Here is a 20431-nt window from a genome sequence, read left to right on the forward strand (position 1 = left end):
GTACAATTTAATGCCTGAGAAATATATGATGCCTAGGGGGAATAGACACCATATTAAATCCTCATTCTTTTCTACATCTGTCATTGTGGGCTCACGATAAAGAATTCTGCAGCAGTTAGGACCGAGAATACAGATCTCATAGCACTAAAATCATATGTGCCTTTTTATACATCACGAAGTGGTGGCAAGTGTGCAGCACTAGAGTTCCAAACCAATATGGTACCCACTCAATAACAATAGAATAGCCATCGGCAATTTTGAACTGAAAAAAACTGACATTAAATTCAGTAACACTTTTGACACAATTTTCAGAGTCTCTTTTAATTTTATGTAATTATAGATAGAGGCTTTTTGAGCATGTGTTTTAAAACTTGGAGATTTCCAGTGTTCTTAAAATGATTTTTACACAATTACATTAATAGCAATATTAATATAATATTAATAGATGACATCAAACTCAGTTGAAATTCCAGTGGACATACAATGGAGAGTGTCACCAAAAGATAGTTTCTGGTAGAACTCCTTGAAGAGGTTACAGTAAAATCTGAAGCCAGGTTAATGCTTTCTGGATTTGTGTTTCATCTGAATATGAAACACAAGGCAGAACAGTTGAGTTTGGCTTCCCCAGCAATCACTTAGTTTTAATAAAAAGCAGAGGCCACTTTTTCAATTAATTCATTGCTAAAAGAACCAAACCAGCCAACATCTGAGGAATTTTTGTCTAAAATTTGAAAATCAATGTTTCTGTCAATATGGTCTTCAAGGAATTCAAGGCAGACTGAAAGTTTGCATAAAATTCACACAGTCTTCATTTCCAGCTTTCTATTTCTTTACATGTGAAATAAATTTCTAAAAAGCCCCCAAACAAGTCCATAAAAGTAATCTCTTATCTCTAGATGAAAGGAGGTCAGCTGATTATAGGTTCTCATCTCATATGTCAGAATAAGAACAGTATGTTCAGACAGTCTGCTACGAATAAATGCAACATGTATTTTTCATGTAATGAGTTTTTGCCATTCTCACATAAGGTTTACTGAATATGTAAGGTTCCCCCTACGGATTTCTAGATGAGAAATTTTTAGGTATGTTAAGTGGTTTCCTCTTTGTCAGCATGACAGAGGAATTATTTTTCTTTCTTTTTCTAAAGCATGGGTATTTTAGACCTAAAATTCCTAAATATTAACTAAAATTCACCCAAAATTCTCTAGTTATGATGCTATTGATTTCCCTTAAAGTCTATAAATTTGTCTAGAAAAATGAATTTAACCAACATTCCAAAATGAAAATTTCTACCAGCATGTCTTAGGAGCAAATATTTTTTATTGTGAGTAGTTGTTCTTTTGCTCATCCGATTAATTTTGCTAATTTCTCTTTGTAAACAGAAACAGGGAAAAATGGCTGGAAAACATAGGGAAAAAAATCCTAAAATAACTATACGGCTTGCATGTAATTTCTCACATCCCATTGCCCACTGCACTGATTTTCTTTGTGTTAAAAGCAGGGTTTACTGTTCAAATAGAACTGATGGTGGCAGAGAGCTAACTTGCAGCTGGGCTGGGAACTTCCACTGGCAGGTCAGAGGAGTAGTAGACCTTAAAACAATACATCACACCACTGCCCTTCTTTTTCCTGGTGATAAGAATGGCAACGGTCTCAGGATCTCATAAGGAAGATTGTCTGGGTCAAATCCACAGCTATAATGTGATCCTTAACTGTAAGATTTCAGGTTAAAGCCAGCAGACAAAGTGAGTAATGCAGTCATTGACTGAAACTGGACTCCCCCCGTAAAGGAGGAACTAAGAAAGCTGGGAACTAATTAATTTTATCTGCTTATAGATGTCATGCAAAAACAGAGCCATCTCGACTTCCAGGATAAACTGTAAGCATTTTGGAGTCACCTTCGGTGTGAACAAATTCTACTGGGCACTAAGTATATGCAAAAAGAATTGATCCTATGTAGTCAACCTAGACCTTAAATTTTCCATGAAAACTGTACAGACATTCGTATACATGGATATACATGGAATTTATTCATAACAGGAGTCGGTACCATCATCGACATTGCAACAAATATTTTTACACCAATTTTTGTCATCCTTAGTTTTAAATTAGCCCTAGGCGGTTCAGAGCTGCTTGGAGTTTAGGCTTGAAAGGGAGGGCAGACAGCTGGAAAGGGGCTTTACCCTTTCTCTAAGATGAAAATATTTCACTACATTTTCATCACGTATTCAGATTAAAACTCTGAACTTTTGGTTTTTATGTTAACATATTCTTTTAAAGGTAATGGAAAGTATATTCCGATGCAAAAAGAGGTTTAACAGAAGAATGAAGAATCACTCTTCCAAATACTTCTAGTTAAGAGAAGACATAGAAATCCATTTTTAGGCAGGGTCAAATAAGAATCAATACCAGGATATCTGCATATCTCCTCAATTTTGATTCTAGTTACTTAGCTGTTAAACATAATGCCTTTTTAATGTTACTTGTAACACATTGACTCAGTTTCACTGCTGTGCTTTGCTTTGTTTGTTTGTACCTCTTCAGTTATGCACAGCAGGCATGAACTGAGTTTATTCAGCTGATTAAGGTGATTGGCATCAATGGAGCACTGTGAGACAGAATGTACCAGTACGTGTGGCCCTTCCTTAAAAAAACAATGTCGAGTGTTGAGATCCCTTCTACCTCTCTAACACGCTAAGGAGGAATATATTGTTCTTTATTTTAAATATAAAGAAGGTCACATACTTGTTTAGATTTTTCTGTGACAATGGTAATATGCTTGCAGTTGAATGAAATTTTAGGCAATTTGACACATTTATGGGGAAAATCCTGTGTGTATATGGCAAACTCAAATGCCAGCATATCAGTTCAACAAAGGATGCATTCAGATTTCACTCTTCTTCCCTTACATTTCTGAGCATTCAGATGGTTTTATATAAAACTATAGAAGTGCTATGCATAAATGTTTGTGGGATGCTTCTCCATACTCTGCTTTGCAAATGTCCAGAAAATTCTGGGTCAATGGTTTCACATAAAAAATATACATAATAGGGCTCAGAATCCATCAGATTCTATCTGAATAGTAGAGAAACTGTTTTCTCTGACTTTATATTTGTTTTACGTACAAACACTGGTACACTATACACTGAGTCCTTCATAACTCAGGATAGGTTGTAGATGGACAGCAAAAATCATGTACATACATGACTAAATCTTATATTGTAAAGCCTTAAAAGAAAAGCTTCAGTATACATTCTTGCTACTGTGCAAGATAAAAGGAAGAACTGGCGAAAGAGCTGGCTCTCCAAATGCTGATCAGCTGCTGCCTCTGGCTTTCCCAGCCTAGCACAGGAGATCATCACATGGTTCTGTCAATGGTAACTACAGATGAGTTTTTGTGGGCCATATATAGAAAAATGTACAGTAATTTCACGATTATAAGCCACACCATTTTAACTAAAATCTTGGTCCGAACCTGGAAGTACGGCTTATAACCAGGTGCGGCCAATATGTGGATGAAGTTCAGAAATTTGCCAACCTGGAAGTGAGAGCCCGCAGCAGCCCCGAGCTGAGCCAGAGCCTGCCCGGCCCCGGCAGTGGGACAGCGGCAGCGCTTCCTGGCACCGGTGGTGGGGCAGCGGCGAGCCGAGCCTGCACAGCCCCGAGCCGAGCCAGTAAACCCCGCGATCCCGCGATTCTGTTACTAATTGGCAACTTTGTGAAAGTTGCACGTGGATCCTTGCAGTGAACAGAAGTGCGGCTTATAATCCAGTGCAGTTTATATACGGACAAAGAACGAAAAGTTGCTGACAGCCGAAGTGTGGCTTATAATCAGGTGTGGCTTATAATCTTGAAATTACTGTAATAACCTGCAAGTAATCTGAGGTCTATATGTATTGTGTGATAGAAAATGAAGAAAAGATATTAAAGAATTCAGCTACTCCCAAAAATACTTTGACATTCATGATAATTAAAGAGAAAGTTTTTAACATGACTGTGAAAAATTCAAGAGCATCAGAAACGGAACATATGAGTTTATATTTATGTAGTTGGTTAAGATCAGGATTTTATTTAAGGAAGGATTTAAAATGAAACTAAATTGAAATTCTAGTCATGTATATGTTATTTAATTCAGAATTATTTCAGAAGTTTTATAAGGTCTTCACTTTGGAAAGTTTAGAATTTGAATCTAGAGTACACAGCAATTTAAAGTTATTGGAATGCTTCACAAATTGGAATTCTAATTTGGAAGAATGAAGGTCTCCTAAAAATATGAAGCACACCAGTAATTTTAAATTATTTTCTCATTTGCAAGCCCAGAATCCCTACCATTTAAAAGAAAGACATGTATTACAAAAAGTGAACTACTGCAATAATTTCAGATCAGTGACTATGGTGTAGAGCCAACCTGAGGCACTGAAGTGCCCCACTTTTTTTTATGGAAGACTTTCAGTCTTAAAAAAGAAGCATGTCTAAGTGTTTCTTCTTGGCAAAACCAAAGACACAGTGAGGCTGTTTGAGATAAGCAACATCCATAATATAAAGCATTGAGTAAACCTTTCAGATGCACACAAAAAACACATAGGTATCTGTGAATACATCAGATAGCTTAGTTTTCCTTATTTATAGATGTGCTCATTTATCAACATTTGTATTATATACAAAATCAGAAGATCTGCCTACTTTTTTTATTCTCCACTAGATGTTTTTCTCTCTGTGTTAAACTCACTATTCCCCTAGTTTTGGAAACCATACGTATTTGACCTCATAATCTCTAACCTCTTATGCAAAACAAATAATTATCCCTCCCTGTTCCCTGACTAGCTCTTACAGTGTAGATTCCTTGATGGTTTTTAAATTTCAATTTCAGTCCTCACTCTGCTCAGAACATTTCTTTTACAGGTCTATCATGTGATTCTGATTATAGCTTTCTGATTTTTTTTCTTCCACTGTGTGTGATCTCAATATTATTGATCCTTCTTGAGGATCTCAAAAAAGAGGTCAATGTCTACAGCTTTTTCATCTCTTTTGAGCCTCAGCTAGCTGTTCTTTAGGCAGTTTCTTTGGAGTTCCTGTTTTCATTGCCCCATCAATTATGAAAATTTTGAAAGCTCTCCTCTTTTCTGCTGCATCTGCGTATGAGTAGCTCTGAATATCACATTCATTCAGGTCACACTGACTGCAACTTTTTCAACTAAATTTCATTTCCCCTTTACTGATTTTGAGAGAAATATTTGGAAAAAGTAACAGGGACAAAGCAGGTAAAGTAGGCCAGAGAACAAAAATCATCCTGAAGAAACTGATCACTGAGTGGAGTTAGTTTGTAACAAATCAAATATCTGTTAAAGTGAATGAACACATCATCAAAGTAACTAAAAAATGAGGGAAAACTAGTGAGTTGTACTGTGTATCTGAAAATAATTTTGCAGGTGAGGTCAACATTATTTTTATGCCAGAGATTATAAAGCTTTGGTACAGAAAAAAGGTCATTTTCCCAGCATCTTTCATTATTACTGGGAATCTAAAGTGTGTTCCCAGCCAACTGACCTCTTTGCTCAGCAATTCTGCTACAAGCGCAATCTATCCATATCACCTGCAAAAGTACAAGCTTCAGAGGAAGCAGAGACAGGAATTACACACTGTGAACAAATATTCACTGCATTCAGTAGTGAATTCCTGAGATACTCAAGAACACCAAAGCGAAAGACCAAAACTGGAATGGTAATGATGGCTTCAGTTTTCATGTTGCTGGAGAAAATAGATTTGAAAAGCACTGGAGTATATTAATGAAGAACCTGATAGGCACAATGAACTATGAACTTTTCACTTCTGAGAAACTGTACAGTTCATTCACAGTTATGTTAAAAAAAAAAAATCTCTTATGTGTATGTTTTATTTTCAAAATGGCAAAGGCTTAAGTTTAGGCCAAAGTTTATAACTGTATTCTGTTTTTCCTCTTTTTCCTAATTCCATTTTCTAATTGAAATTTTCTAATTCCAGTTTTTGCCAGCAGTGGCTAACTCTGAACTTGTTTTTCTCTCCCTCTTCCATTAATTGGATTAACACTTCTTTTCCAGGCCTTTCTACATATCTCATCTCTAAGTAGGTGCTGAAGCCTTCGCTTCTACCCCACCAATCTGGAAATGCCTCTTCATTTACTCTGAATCACTATCATTTCAAAGTTATGTCTCCTGTCTATGATCCTTTGTACAACTTATACAAAGAATAAAAGTACATACTTGGAGCATCTCTTGAATATATTACCAAAGAAACTCTTGGTGCTTGAACAAGAAAAACAGTCCTGCTCTCATAATCTTACAGTATAAGAGAGAAAAAAAATACTATCAACGATTCAGTGTCTTAAAGCAATTCAATTGATACAGGTTTTTTTTTATTTGCTTGCTTTGCTTACAACATGTTAATTTAGGTGTCTAGCTACCAGAGTCTGTTTTTCCACGGAAGTTCACACTTTGAATATTTTCTTTTCCTGAATAATTCCCAGTTAATTACAGTATGAGACACTTCTCCCACAGAGACAGGTTCTCAACCTTGCCTCTAGCACTCATTATGGTGTATTTTGTTAGCATTATGTTTGTTGTTTTCCCTGCTATGCCTGGACCCTGTCCAGCCTATTGTCTTTCTCTGAGACTGCTTTCAGCCTCACCCACCTGCTCGGTTCCTTTCGTCCTGTCTGTCTGCCACTGTGAGTTGTGCTTTTACTTCTACTGACCTAAATATTGATGACTCACCTTTTCCCGAGTTGTTCCTCCTTAGCTCCCATACAAAAATACCCTTACTTTCTTTATAGCGCATGTTTTTTCTGTGTGCTTAAGATGGTTACTATCTTTCCAAGAAGCATGCAAACAACATATATTACAAACCTTGTACTAATACAATAGAATAATAACAATACTGTAGAAGTAGTCAAAAATGTAGGTACACTTTTGTCAAAGTTACAATATAACTTCAATTAATTTTCAAAGTACAAGGAGTTTGACTACAAGGACAAAACATCAGCCCAAACTATCTGAAGCCAGTGATAGTAACATCTGTTACCAGAATCAGATCTTCGATCACCAGGTTAGTCCTACAAGCAATTAGGTACTCAGACATTCACATTTCTGTTTGGCTTTTGAGTGACCTGAAACTTGTACTTCACTGTGTTGGAAACAGATTATGACTTCTTTTGTACTTCTACCCATTTGTCTAGTATTTCCAGGTGACCTAAACACAATTCTGAAGGAATAAACTAAGAATAACTTAATATTCCTCATTTTTAGTGCAGATATGCAATATGGATCTTCAAGCATTGTTCTGACTGATATTTCTGAAGTGCAAACTCAAATTCTGCCTGTCTCAAAGCTGTTGCAAATTGATCTTACAAATGCATTGTAATACAAGGCAACTGAAGATCTGAACAAGATTCAACAGCAGTCAGCAGTAACTTTTCCATTTGTGTCTGTAAATACACATTGTGTGCTGTAGTGAAAACGTGTGCTGAAATACGAACAGTTTAGTACTCATAAAAATGAGAGTTAATTTTAAAAAAATACATTCTTTTGTTTATATATATGTTTTTAATTTTTTTTTTCATTACGATTCCATTTAGCTTTTGTTTAAATGCAATTCAACTTCATTTTAAGTATCCAATTTAGCTAGAGAAGTACACGGGAGATCCTATTGAGCCACAACCAAGGAAAATTCTATTTATATAAGCAATTTTCTGTATGTGTTTTGCTACCATTTTGCTATTTAAGGGAATAATTTTCATATATTTAAAAAAAATGTCATTAAAAAAAATCCCCAAGAATTACTTGTTATTCTTCTAGACATTTTGTGTCAGAGAAGTAGGTAATGAATCTCTTTGATCTATCTTTGGAGCACTCCAGACAACTGCAAGCAGGTTGAATCAGATGTCAGACAGATCAATAGCTTATAGGTGATGGAGTCACTACACAAGCTCAGCACTAGCAGAAGGAAACAAATGCTCACAGGAAATGTTTCTGGGGAAATAGAAGTGATTTCAAAGTAGCATAACAAAAGAAAATTAAAACTGCTGTTAAGGATAGATTCTGTAGAACTACAATATACAGTCTCTCTCCAATGTAAACTAGGTTCCCATTAAAGATGCACAGTCATTTATATAAACAGGGCTGTAAGTGAGGAACAGAAATAGGTGGGCAAAATAAAAATATAATAAACTGAGAACATTTGAAAAAAATGAGAAGTTCACATGCTGTTCACCACCTTTTTTAGTATTAGTCCTCACATCTTTGTATTAACTATATTGAGGCACCCTGGATCATCTCCAGGTTAAGTATACTTTCCTAAAACTGAGCTGACCAAAAGTTATACCTAATAAAATAAAGGTCTTAGAACACTAAATATTATACAAACACTCAATTAACTTGAAGTACACTTTTCTCATGTGGCCACTACTGTACTATCAGAACAATTTTGTGAAACAATCAGAGAGATAAGTTGTGATTAATGATGCTTGGAGATATGAACTTAGATTAATATGAACTTCTTTTTCTTTCTTTTTATGTTATAGTGTCTGTGAAAATATCCTGAAACTATTTGCAAATGCAGGTTGAATTTGCTGGGCAGATGTGCCTGGAAAAAGTATTGCAGAGAAAATTCACAAAAAAATGTAGTAGAAGAGATGTAGTTCTCTTTTTTCCTGTCCCCAGGGTTAAAGCACTGCCATAGGATACAGAAGGCCTTGGGTCCCATTCCTCTGTATTTCTGGAAGAATCTGAATGCCCTACTTCTCAACAGAGTGTCTTACTCTTCTGAAAGAGAATTTTGGAGCAAAACCTCTTAGTGCCTCAGGCTGAAACAAAAGACATCAGCAGTCAATGAAACAGAGTAGACATGTTTCACCAGCACTTTTACCTAGAAGTTAGGAGGTAATTTCCCATGTTAACAGAGAGAGGTTTATAATATATTCTCCTGTGAATCTCTAATTATAGGTATGAAACAGATCCGTAGCAATACTGACACTGAGATCATCTTCTCACTTTCATTAATTCAGCTCAGTAAGAGCTGTTTATAGTTTCAAACACATCTTTTTGCCCTTTCCATTTTCATTACTATCTCTCTTCCCTTTCTCCGTCCTCAAGATACATTCATGGTCTCAATTCAATTCACCATTGTGTAATTGTGACGTAGAGCTTTTGGGAAGTAGATTGCTGGGTTAGATCACCCACCAAGTGTGGTTATCTTAAATCCAAAGGTGCTTGTTACTTCCCAGTATCATGCTTTTCTTCATGGTACTCCATTTGCAGACTTTTGTTGTTGTTGTTTTAAACCATGGTGAGACTTGTGAGCCTTTTTCCTCCACTAGAAAGACAGTATGAAACAGTGAAACAATATAACTAAATAATGATGGCCTGATCTCTTGACATTGCAGTTCAACACGCCTAAGTAGAACAGCACTGATACACAATAATTTTGTGATACATCTATGGAACATTAAGATGCATTTATCAGTAAGTTGTAATTGGGTATCATTTCACCATGACTGGCTGCAATTTCACCCATTGATAAAGTGTCTCTTTCAGCTCTTTGAGTCCGCAGAATTCAAACTCAGTGCAACAGAATCCAACTTTCTGACAATGATGTACACAAAGTGAGTACACAAAGGGTTCTTCCGTATAAAAGCAAAAAGAGCAAGCTATTTCACTTTTTGTCAACAGGGAAATAGCACAGTTTAAAGATATCCATATCTAAAGATGCAAACTTTTACTGATAAATTCATACAAGCTGTATTTTGGCCTTCTGTGATCTGTTGTTTTGTAAGAGGAAGACAGCTTTTTATGAGCATAACCTGTCTTTAATTATAGACACTGCTACTGCACTTTATCCAAATTTTTGGGCATTCAGAGTTTTTACTTCTGTGCTCAGAATATGTTTACTGTAGCATTTCCTACCTTTGAGACCATACTTAATTTACTAGTTATAACCACACTGTGACCCAAATGAATTGTTTAATCTCTCCGATGTCCTTATGAAGGGCTACATAAGAATCACTTAACAGAAATTATGAGTCTGAAACAATTTTTCTGCTCCTATGCAGCTGGACGATCTGTCATTTCCTTCTGCAGGAGCTACTGATTACTAACTTAGTTAGAAACCTACATGGGGTCAGAGAGAGCACACCAATACAAGTGTTGTAACCAGCATTCTGCCTGCTCCCTAGTACTTTGAACACCAAGGAAATGCTTTTTGCTGAAATACACTATGAACAGTTCTGCACCAAAAAATGGTTACATTCGTGAACCCCTAATTTTATGCAATAATTTAGTTATCAAAAAAGATTTACATAAATGTTTTATCCATTTCTAAATTGATACTTTGACAAATTTTTACTAGGACATGTATTTTTAAGATTGACAGAATTCAGAATGAGTTGTCTTGATTTTAGGTTAGCCTTCAATAAGTTTGGGACAATTTAAACCAGCATCAGCTGATTTCAAGGGAATTCACCATATTCTCCAGAAAAAAAAAAAAAAAAAAAAAAAAAAAACAGTTGAGGCAACTCCAGTGATGTGTGCATTTAGTGTAACTGTGCTGTCCATTGTGGAAACAACTCCAAGATGTGTCACTTCCTGGAATGCACAGGACTGGATAGCAGGAGTCCAGGCACTGTTACATGTTTTGAGGAGATAAAATTTAGCGTGATCTATTACTGAGGTCATTCGATACCTTTCAAAAGCAGAGTGGCTTCCATGCATCCCTGAGCATAAGACCAACAACTTTGCCTGGATCTGTCATGTGGAAATAAGTGTATTTCCATACTGTACTGGTTTGGAGCTGAATGCACTATCTACATTCAAAAAGCTGAAGTTGCTCTTCAGCATTTTAAAAATGCAAATGGTTGCTACTCAGGGCAAACCACATGAGATTCACTCCACCTGCTTTGCACAGATCTGACTGTGCAATGCAGCTGGGCTTACAGATGTTCTCCATTGCTAAGACAATGAAGTACAGCCAGAGCATGCCAGAGAACTGAACTCCAAAGCTACAATTAGGATAAATAGTTCATTTGGGTATAAGAAAGTATATTTTATGCTTGATAGTTATTCTCTTGTTGGAAGAAAGAACAATAATGGGGCACAACCCTTGCCTCACTCATTTTTTTAAGTCTGGAAAAACTATGGAGGACCCCTATCAATAAAACCTGCTTCACAAAAATTTAACAGGCATTTGTTACACTGGTTGTACAGACAGGGCTAAGTGGTTAAAATATTGCAGACTAGCTTCCCTCTCTCCAAATTTAAACTACCATTGTTCTGAACAATTAAATGATCAAAGAATCAGCTTTCAAAAAATGCTTTTATGTCATCAGGATCAAGTAAGAGTCACTATTACGAGTGTGAACTCCCCACTAGTGTCTGTTTATCCATTTGTTATTAAGACAAAGTACAGTAATTTCATGACTATAAGGTGCACCCTTCTGTCTAAAATTTTGATCTGAACCCAGAAATGCGCCTTATACTGCGGAACGCCTTATATATGGACAAAGTTTGGAAATTTGCCAACCCGAAAGTGTGAACTGCGAGCCGAACCACAGCTGAAACAAACCCCAAACACTGACAAAGTGTCTTGAGTTACAATACGGGATGTGATCAAAGTATCTATTCTATCACTAAGTGTTGTGACCAGGTGGGGCAGTGATCCTTATCTCCGTGGGAGATACCCTGCTAATGGGCCATCCATCGAAACCACTAGGGCATTGTGCTTTATCTTTGCACCCCCTATCCTTCCTCCAGGGAGTTATCTTCTGCTAATGGCCCATTGAGTCCCACTGTGTGACTGATAAATTTCTTTATCCCATTGCGAGTAGCTCAAACTGAAATTCTAGGACACCGAGTAGCCCTTTCTCTACTGGACTCTAGAAAAAAAAAGAGATTTCTCCACATCACTACTAGACCTCTGGAAGGAAACTGCACCTTCTACAAGACCACTGCTTCACCACATCTGTCACTGCAAGAAGACTGCAACCACTATTTAATCAAACTGCTACCAACACCCTACTTGATGGGGTGTCAGGTTGTACTCTGACTTTGTCAGGGTTTGGAGTTTGTTTCTTTGTAGTACTGTATTTCTGTTTTAATTTCCCTAGTAAAGAACTGTTATTCCTAATTCCCATAGCTTTACCTGAGAGCCTCTTGATTTCAAAATTATAATTATAAAAAATTTGCAAGGAGGGGGTTTATATTCTCCATTTCAAAGAGAGGCTCCTGCCTTTCTTAGCAGACACCTGCCCTCCAAATAAGACACAAAGTTAGAGTACAACCTGACACCCCGTCAGGGTGACACCCGTCAGTCAGGCTGTTGGTAGCAGTCCCATTAAATGGTGGCTACAGTCCTCCTGCAGTGACAGATGTTCAGTTCAGTTCAGTTGAAGCAGTTGTCTTGTAGAAGGGGGTAGCCTTCCGCCAAAGGTCCAGTAATGATATGGAAAAAAAGTTCAGGTTTTCTCTGGAGTCCAGGGAAAAGAGGGCGACTTGGTGTCCCAGAATTTCAGTTTTTATCTAGGTAGGAAAGGCTTGGCTCTCCCCCCTGTCTGGACCAACTCTCAATGGGATAAAGTAATTTTATCAGTCACACAGTGGGACTCAATGGGCCATTAGCAGAATACAATTCCCTGGAGCAAGGATGGGGGGTGTAAAGATAAAGAACAATGCCCTAGTGGTTTCAATGGATGGCCCATTAGCAGAATATCTCCTGTGGTGATAAGGATCACTGCCCCACCTGGTCACAACAGATGGTGATAGAATAGATATTTTGACCACATCCTGTATTGTAACTCAAGACAGCACAGGAGGCGCGATTGTTACTAATTCATTACTTTGTTGCGTGCAGATCCTCACCGCAAAAAAAATGTGTACCTTATTATTTGGTGCGTCTTATATATGAACAAAGTTCAGAAATTTGCCGACTCCCAGAGGTGCACCTTATAATCCGATGCACCTTATAGTCATAAAATTATTGTAATTTGAAAGTGAAAGAAAAAAGATAAAATAGCATAGACAGGAAACACTCTGAAATGAGTATTTCACATTATTTGTATGAACATGACTCTACACAGTAGAGCAGAAAAAGGTCTAGTTTAGCTCAGCATCCTTTCTGATGCAGAACACAGCACAGAAACAAGGCAAGCCTAGCGTTATATATCTCTAGATGTCCTTTGAGGTGTCAGAGACTTGGGAACTTCGTGACCTGGAGGTGCCTTTTGAACCCACTGTACTTAATAGCATTTATAGACCTGACATCAGTGAACATGCCTAGGAGGTTTTGGAATTCATTTTGATTTTTGGCTTCTAGAACATCCAGCACATTCAGCTCCACAATTTAATTACATACTAAGTGAAAAAGTGCTTTGTTTATTTTAAACCTCTTACCTGATAATTTCATTAAGTGCCTACTCATCTTCCATTATTATGTTTTCTGCCTTTGCAGTATTTCACAGTGCTCCAGAGCCACTGCCTCTCATTTGGTTAATTGACAACATAACCTTAATGTCATATTCATTCTATTCAGGCATTAAAGTTCATTTCATAGAGACCCTATGTTACATTTTGTCATAAACTTAACCCATCCTATGTTATACTTTAAGGTAATAGTGAACCCCGCTATTATATTACCATTATCATTCACTCATAAAATTTCTGATGTATTTATTATAAAGAAAGTTGCAATTCAATTATTGCATCTTACTGCTTAGGCTCCCAAAATATACAAAGAATTACTGATACCACTAGTGTTTTACTTTTTAATTTAGTATTTTTAATTTAGTATTTTAATTTTAAGTCCATGTATTTTAGTCGGTTTTAGTCTAAATGTCTTCCCAGTTTCTGTTCTTCATACAGCAAAAGTTGATGATTCTCTACATTTGATATGGTTTCCTATGTCTTGTAAAGGAAACTGGAAGCATTTCAAGCCTTTTTACAAAGGAAATCTCACCTTTTTACATTTGGGTAGCATTATACTTTTGGGTCTTTTCTTTTACCATTTTTATTTCCAACATCCTACACATCACAGTTAGTACAGTGAAGATGATATGTAAATGGATGTTTTTGGATGCTCCAGCACATTTTCATTAAGTACAGAAGTCAGTCATCAGTAAAAACTCAAACCTGTCTGTGTGTGTTACACCAACTACTATTTACCTAAAAAATGTTCCACTCTTCTTATCAGTGAAAGCAACAAATCCATTCTGAAGGTATTTGTGTGTTCTCCATCTCTTTCAAAATATTTTCAGAATGGTCACAAGCAAATGGGATATAAAAATGTCTTCAAACAGTTTTTGGACTAAGGCATTAAATTTTTATCTAGCAGCACCAAAAATGCTTTATGACAAAATATATATATATATATATTTGTAAGACTATCTTTGAAACAGAGAGACAAATGATTCTCAGATTTTCTTACACTGATATGGATTTAAAATAAATGAATTGCTTTTTTTCCTCTCTGTATGTAAGATTTTACTTTTTCATGATCAATAACTCTACTTCTTTTAATCATAGAGATGCTCAAAAAGTCCAGTGCTCTGTTTGGAGGCTTCATTATTTGATAACTAGCACTCCAATATTTGATAACTAGAAGTATTAAGCATGTAGAACAAGCAAAAAAGGTAATTATTCAAAATTTTACAAAATTCTTCAAGGAGAACACTCCTAAGAATGTTGTAAGGAAAAGGCAATATATGAATTCAATTTATGCTGAGTCTCTTAATAAAAGGTCTGATTCAGATCAAATGGATTCTGACTGAGTACAAACACAAAGGCTCTAAGTAAACAGCAGTGATGACTTCCCATGCAACTCAACCTCTTACAACCAGAAAGAAGGCTGCTAGACATAGTGTGATTGACTTTGAGGAAAAAAGTGTTTATTAGGAAGAAATTAATATTCTTAGGGCTTCTTCACTAAAAGAATATATTTGCCTACTTTTCTCCTTGTATTTTTGGTAACAATTTCTCAATTTCAGTAATTTTCATCAATGGGCTTCCTTCAATCATATAAATGTGTCTGGGAAAATGTTTACCTTTGAAAAGATCATTAGGGTTCTTTTTAGCTGAAAATTAAAACCAGAGTATTTTTCTTTATTTAAAATTTACATGGAACCATATCTGTTTATTACCCAAAATCCACGTTGTCTTGTGAAAAGATGGCACTCATACATTAAATAATTTCTAGCTATTGCCACTTGCAACTATACTACAGTAATTACAATAGTAACAAGAACGATTAATATGAATTCTAATATTAAATAAAAACCCCACAGAAATAATATATGTTCTTGAATTACTCCTTTTGATCAATGTGCATCTAGCAGTTAAAATAAATATTAAAAATTTTATAGATGTATGATGGACAAGAATGAGATGGTATATGTGGCCACTTAGCATCCTCTCTCATTTTTCTAATTCACAATTTGTATTTTAAGAATCCAAATATCCACTAGATAGTGCTAGATGTGATTCAAAAAGAGCAGTGAAGAATCAAATCCTGTGAAGCACCAGATCATAAATGATACTTACGAGTGTCAGATGAGAAAACATGGTTGTTTTCAGACTTCATGAAAGTTGTTTTCCTTTTAGATAGTACCATTAAACTGACTGAATAAGATGGCTAGAAACATCTGTACACTCATAGGGCAGTAATGTCTCAATTTTTCTTTTGCCTTTAGTATCTTTTTCCTTAATAGTGACAGCTTACTGTTCTTTATGATATGGATTTCATAAAGCACTTTTATAAAGCATCAGTTTTTTTTATATATATGAAGCAGATACATTTATGGAACTTAGTGACAGCATAATATCAGTTGTCACATCTTAATGCAAAGTTAAGAAAGTTCTCCAAGAAGTGCTGTCATTTAGTGAGTCGGGCAGAGCAAACAAGCAGTATCTACCTGGTGACCCTGGCTGCAGTGTGTTAGGCTGAAGTATGGAAGATGAAAGTTTTGTGGTGATGGTATTTTTCAGTAAATATGCCATTATTAATAAAGGCCACAAGGTTTGTGTTAACCTGAAAGTGTGAAGTCTCAGGACAGGTCTCCCTATACTGATTTGTTTCAGTTGTGAAAGCAGTTTTAGAGCAGCCTAAATGTGCTTTTGCTTAGTTTACAGTAAATGCAAGTAGTTATTTTGTGTGTAAACTGAACTTTCTGATTGCAGAATAAAAAGGGAGAGTGGAGGCACAGAATAGTACCAGAGTTCCTGAGAAACACAAACTGCAGTTAATACAACCACAAAACACAATCACAACAAATCACAGTCAATTAGTGGTCACTACATGCTTGTGGCTTTGTAATCAAGCAAAGCCAGAAGTTGAGGTAACAGAGAACTGATTGACTGGGAACCAAACAGAAGAAAGGGCATGTGAGCAGACTGTGTTAAAACACATATAAAATAAAACCAAGCATACTCAACACCAAGGAAGCAGTTGCTTCCACCCTGAACATTGCACTTTTCCTGTTGATGCCCTAGAATGCTGATACCTCACTGTAACACTTCCCCCTGTTCTGCTTGAGGAATATAGATGACATCAGCTTAGTACACAGGAATATTGTACAGGGAATCCAATACCAGACAAAAGGTGCAGATAGCATGAATTTTTTGTATATTAATTTTTTTCTGTATTACTAATTAATCTTTTCTGCATTAATTTGGTTTGTGATTGTTGGTAGCATTGTAGCTGAACTAGTGACAGATTTTTGTCTGTTGATAAGCCTGTTAAAATTTCAATTAGATTAGCCCCTTAGCTTTTCATATGGTTGTTCCCTTTTGCCTGTAACATGAGTGTTTACACTTTGAGTGTTACAATAGATACCAATATGGGAACAGAAGAAGTTTCAAAAGTTTCTCCTGGTATTATCCACAGAGTAAATTTCAGATTATTAGTAGTACTTGCAGGGGAGAGGGACGATTCAAAGTAGCTGGCTGGAGGTAATGCATACTTCTGAGTCAGTACAATTCAGCAGAAGATGCAGACGAGAGTAGGTTCATCATTTGTATGGATGGTCCTTGATGAATTTTTTTTTTTTTTTGTTTGCTGCTATGTTTCTTTCTGAGAATGGGGCAGAACAGCTGACAGAAATGTAACTGCTTGCTTTGTCTCAGCCATCAAAGTGGCAAGAGAGTGACGAGAAGGAGGATCACTTATTGTCCAGCAGCATTTGGGCATACACAGCTGTATCTTCGACAGGTGTGACAGAAAATCTGAAAGCTCGGACAACAGGCTGCCTGGAACAAGGTTTAAGAAATCTTGAAAAGACAAGAGTAGACACAGAGAGTCTGAGGTGACATCTTAGAAATAACTTTTCTATGGACCCAGCAGGAACTACAGTTTGCTGTAATGGAGCATTTGCCTTCTTAAAAATAATAATTTTTTTAAATTTCTTGAATTACCTTAGATCACGCATACTATTGTCCTCTTTTACTTTACTCCCCTTGCTGATGGGAGATACTTAAATTTATTTAAGCACAATATTCATATTTGATTATAGCTGCATCTGCCTTTTTGAGATCCCATGTTTTCTAAGAACAATAAAACAGTCCCTACAATAATAAAGCATCCCTGGCAATATCCATTCAAGGGATGCTTTCATCATTGGAAAATAAAAAAGGTGTGGTAAATTTGTCCTAAGTATGTTCTATCATCTTTTAGGTTGAAGACTCTTCAGTGAACCAGCTGTACTCTGATCTGTTTTGGTCACTGCTTGCACATTATTTGTCTAAGCTTCGTTATTTACCCTTTCCTGTGCATGCATCTCATTTACCATTACGTCTTCCAGCCTAGTTGCATCACCTGAACTGAAGCTTGTTTTCATGCACATTTGGAGAAACTATTGTTACTGTCCCATAAAATCACTGTTATAGGTACCAATGGTAATGCATTATGGAATTTTCTGAATTCACCTTCTTTTTTATAAATACCAATGTCTGCCAACATATCAATGTTTCAGAATCTTACCTCTAGGGGAACAGGCTTTCATATTTCTAAGATGAATAGCATTTTTCAGTTTTAACTCATCTCTAATTTCTCAAGTTCCTCTTAATCTTTTTTCTTTAACTGTATGCACTCTCCTTCAAATTTAATATCATCTTCAGATTTCATTACTGTGCTTTTTTCTTTTTCTTTCAGACTACTAATGTAGACATTAAACAAATATAACTCTTGCCAACTTTTGCTATCAAATGCCAACTTTTAGATTCCTTTTCCTAATATTCTACTATTTAATATTACTGCTTTATGTACTCATTTAGGCAATTTACAGCCCTCATGGTTATGATCTTATTTAAGGCAGTACTGAATCAAATTTTAAAACTGAAAACTCTGAAGATGCCATATCAAATGCCTCACTAGAATCCAAATGTATATGATCTACTTCATTACCATTGCCCATTAATTTTGTAATCGCATCAAAATAAGAAATGATGTTTGACTGATAAATTCTAATTTTTCACTGCCTACTGCTCATGGCTGTCTTTCTCCAGCTATTAATGTTGGAATCTTTATTTCATTGCTTTACAAGGCACTCAAAAAATATTTATGGCATCATAATTGTCAGCATCAATATTTTCTTTTCAGGAAATACGTACGTTTATTTTTCTCAATCTCTTCTGTACATTTTCCTTCATCTGTAAGTTTTAGAAATGAACACTTGTAGGCTTACTGAAGTCAGTAATTCTTTTGGTCTAAAAGAAAGCATGTCCTTGCTTGTGTTTGGAGTATATCATCAACATCTTCATGAACAGAGCTTTTAGAGGGCCTTCTTTCACAGACGTGGGATGTAAGGTCAGCTCTTATATACTGAACATTAATCCATGGATATTGGGTCCTGTTTACAAATATATCAACACTCTCTTGGGAATAAACATGCCAATATTCACTTAATTGCCTTAATTGCCACATAATCTCTAAAATTTGATGGTTCTTAACTAAGCATTGGACCATGTTGCTGAGAAAGGCTGTGGAGTTTCCAGCCTTGTGGCTATTCCAGATTTAACTGGACCTCAGCAACCTGCTTTAAGTGGACCCATTCAAGCACGGGGTTGAACTAGATCACCTACTGAGGTCTCTTTCAGCTAACGATTCTGTGATTTTCTGAACTTAATTTCTTGAAGGCTTAATTTTCAGTCTCATATGTTATTGAACTTCTAGTAGTCATTCATTCTTATGTCAGTGTTACTTGTGCATACAATGCTATTCCTTTTCTGGTACTTAGTTCCCATTATAAATAAAAATATTATATATATATATATATATAGGTTTCTGCACTAGTATAATTATTAGCATAAAAAATCACAGTTTATATTTTCTGTGAGAACAGGTTTTTAAAAAGGAACTTTTTGGTTTTTTTTAAGGTATTATTAACTTTGTCTTTTTACTAATGCATTATTCCCCTCAATATTTTTTCTTTTAAAAACACTGCTAATCACTTTCAGTCACTGATATAAGACTCACTACCTAGGCTAAAAAGAATACAATACAATTGTAAGCATGCATCACTCAAATGTAAATTGAAACTTGACAATATTTTATATTCCCATATATTTTTGTGCATATTATCCACTTAGACATCTAGTATGTGCAAAAATAAGATTTGAATATGCCAATTGTTTCTAAAACATGTATTTAACTATATTACACATTTCAGAAGCATGACTTTGAATAAATAGCTGACTTAGATACTTTTTTAAGGTGTGAGAACACCCAAATTTGTGGTATATTGCATGAGTTCTCAAATAAATATCTATCTAATGATTTGGTATGATTTGATTCACAAATCAAAATGATGAGCTAGAAGAAAATCCTTTTGATACTGAACACTACCCTGCCGAAGTAAAAGGCAGCTGGTCTTGTTTCCCAAGCTGATTCTAACTGTAGATGTGTAAGGCAACCAAACTCTTATGCAACAGAAACAAAGTAAGATGTCTTTACACTGCACCTTTTGTAATTAAATTTCATAATCTTAGTCAGTTTACTGTCTTATGCTGTTGTTCCTAGATAGATTGTACTACCAGACAGTGCAAAATTGTTCTAAATCTTTTCACTGGAACTGACATAGAACCAGCTCTCTACTTAGTATCTTGACCCCTTCTGTAATGACTATTATTTTTGCCTATTAACAGCTCTCAAAATCTAGACTACATTGTAATTAGAAAACTTTTCAAATGGGAGAAATTGGTTATCTCTGCCCTTTTAAATTTGTAATTAACTGATATATGTATGCTATGTTGTCAACCCAGTTCTCTCACAGCTGATCGACTATAATCTGCAGCCTGATACATCTCTAGACTTCTTAACTGAAAACATATTGTGCAAATACAGCTCTCCATTCTTTTTATTTTTTTATGGAAGAATAGAACTAAACAGTTGAAAATTGTTGGGCTTGAGATTTGTGTATTGTAAG

General features: G+C 35.8%; 1 protein-coding gene across 10 annotated transcripts in view; it reads right to left on the reverse strand.

The window, feature by feature from the left end:
* The window catches only part of ADGRB3 (adhesion G protein-coupled receptor B3), a 513515-nt gene that overhangs the window by 183550 nt on the left and 309534 nt on the right, over positions 1 to 20431 (reverse strand). The gene's annotated exons all lie outside the window — the stretch shown is intronic.

Source organism: Catharus ustulatus, chromosome 3 (assembly GCF_009819885.2).
Source record: "Catharus ustulatus isolate bCatUst1 chromosome 3, bCatUst1.pri.v2, whole genome shotgun sequence".
Lineage (NCBI taxonomy): Eukaryota > Metazoa > Chordata > Aves > Passeriformes > Turdidae > Catharus > Catharus ustulatus.